This window comes from Denticeps clupeoides, unplaced genomic scaffold, assembly GCF_900700375.1.
Source record: "Denticeps clupeoides unplaced genomic scaffold, fDenClu1.1, whole genome shotgun sequence".
NCBI classification, from domain to species: Eukaryota; Metazoa; Chordata; class Actinopteri; order Clupeiformes; family Denticipitidae; genus Denticeps; species Denticeps clupeoides.
The window spans coordinates 19227-21792 of NW_021629741.1; the positions used below are offsets into that span (position 1 = coordinate 19227).

The following is a 2566-nucleotide window of genomic DNA, read 5'->3' on the forward strand; positions in this document are numbered from 1 at the left end:
AAAATCTTACGCCTCTTTTTCTATTTGTAGCTGTGGCACCTAATACCCCCACAACTCGTCTTCTTACCTCATCTCCTGCCCGGCTTCTCGCTGCAGCGCACACCTCAGCGTGCACATCACCACGGTAACCAGATGCTCTTTTCTGGTTTGTGCCGCTGCCTGCTACTGAACTCTTTCACATACCTGCCGTGCTGCACGAGCATCAACATGGCAAACAGAAGTTATTCCAGATCACCTCTGCACCTGCCACGTTTCCACGAATCTCTGCCTGCACTTCTCGTCAGACCACAGTCTGCTTTCAGCTCCAGCCCCATGTCGGCGAATGCCCCGGCCTTGACAGCATGTACGAGCCACAGCAGGGGGCAGCGGACATGAAAACCCTGAAGAGGATGTTCTCTCATAACCATCTACAACAACAGCAGGTGCAAGATCAGGGCATGCAGGCGCTTCAGCTCGAAGTGGCCTCGCACGTACAGACACTCCAGGCCGCAGCCGTAGATATACAAATATTCCATTTGTTCCATTGTTACAAAACTTGTAGAGCATAGTATGTTATGGTTTTACATCAATTTTACTGTGCTGTGAAACAAAAGATGTATGTTGCATTTTTTGCACACAACTTCTGTGCACCCAGGAACCCTGCACCTTCCCTTCTTGTCAAACATTATTGGCCAGTGTGACGTATTGGTCATGTGGACATTTTGGTTTGAAATGGGAGACGTGAGTCCTTGATTCTTTCTTTTTCTCCTCAAATTGTTGAGAAATCCAACCATTGGTTCATACTTTCTTCCTGGCATCTTTGACTTTGCACAGACTGTACAATCTGAGATTTGAAGTCACAAAATGCACCAGTGCTCATTCCAAAACAATCCAGCCTGAAGATGAGCCAACTTGTCACCACTCAATTAAATGAAAAACACGATTGTGGTGCCATAAAGCAATCGGTGAAAACAACAAGTCAACACCTCCCATGTCCTCATTGGACATAGAAAATCTCAAGGAGGTGAGAAAACTTTGAAATGTGGAGGGATATATAGCCATGCAGGGTGTACTAGAGAGCCATTGGAGTCTCACGTGCTCCCTTGTGGTGTCTGAGAGGAACTTCTGTCATCTTCATATCACAAAATATAAAGTTAAACTAAAATCTGTCTGAATATATTTATTGACACATATATGTGTCAAACGAAGGAAGGTGCTTTTTCATGCTTTACTTAATTGAACTCTGAAAGTGTAAATGTGGTGTTTTCCTAAAATGGCCTACCTTTAACTATAATTCAACATATGCTCAGCAGCTAAGATTTTTTAGCAGGTTATGACAGCGCCCGAGGAGCAGTGTGTGGGGACGGTGCTGTTATCCAATCCCCTCCACGACCACCAGGTGAAGTTCTAACTAGGAGCCCAGTAATGGAGGCTCTTACTCAGGCCCGTAATCAGGTTCCTGATACTTTATGTTCCCAGAATGTAGATACTGCTTTTGGTTCTAGCATAATCTATGTGAACCACCACACATTTACACCATTACATACCTCCAGGTAAATGCCTTTTTTTTCTACCTCTGCCCTGGAATGATCTTCACTGCCAGATTCCTTTTTTGACAATAGATTCACAAGTTAAGAGACATCGTCTTGATTGGTGTGCGGTGCTCATTGCTAAGAGCACCAACTTTAAGTACAGGCCTTAGGAACACGGCCTGGACACAATTAACAGAATATAAAAGTACAGTCACATGCTCACAATTGGCTAATGTGTATCCTACACAGCAATTTCAGTTTTATTTTAAGGTTGACACAAAATTCTAAGATTATTTTAGCGTTATTTTATGTTACACACTAGGAGATTTTGAAAAGTTTATTAATGTTTGAGACTCATCTTAAGACAGGTTGATTTATCAGAATGTTCAGAAAAAGAATAAAAAGTGATACATCACGCTACATAGTTTAAAAGTGTGCATGTGAATGTCCAGTAAGTGTGAACACTAGATCAACGGAACATGATCTAGGATGCACTTAACCTGGAACACCGAACAGGTTCCAACATTTATCAGATGGCCTTATCCAGCGCGCCTCACAGTCAGTAGTGAGAGGGACAGTCCCCCTGGAGCCGCTCAGGGTTAAGTATTGTTAGTATTCTGTATTGACTTTAAGATTGACTAACTCATCACTAATTCATTCTTCTCTTTTCTCTATCCTTCACCATCCACTCCACTGTGGAGGACAGAGGAAGAAGGTGGACGCTGTAATACGTAGTCAACGAATGCTACATGTCACATGCCACGTGATATATGGCGGTTTGTGATTTGCTTCTTTAACTGCTATAATTGATCTATGCGACGATTTAAGTTCAAATGCGTTAAGCCCTTTGTGCACTGGGCCAGTAATATTTACTTCTGCCTGTTTTAACTCGTTTAATTTAAATACAATTATGTTCATTTTTGCTCATCATCTAACTGTTGGTTGTACACATGGTAAAAGACAACACACATTTAAAGATTTAAACATTTTATTTTTCCTTATTTAGATGTCATTTCTTCTCCAAACAGGAGCAGTAAAGCATCGGGTCTAGACGG

At 42.1% G+C, this 2566-nt stretch overlaps 1 long non-coding RNA gene across 1 annotated transcript; it reads left to right on the plus strand.

Annotated features, from left to right (window-relative positions):
* Window positions 1–226: 226 nt before the first annotated feature.
* LOC114773206 (uncharacterized) lies at window positions 227–2566 on the plus strand. Its single transcript, XR_003744248.1, has 3 exons — window positions 227–422; window positions 2218–2287; window positions 2540–2566. It is a non-coding gene; the product is annotated as an uncharacterized LOC114773206 (long non-coding RNA).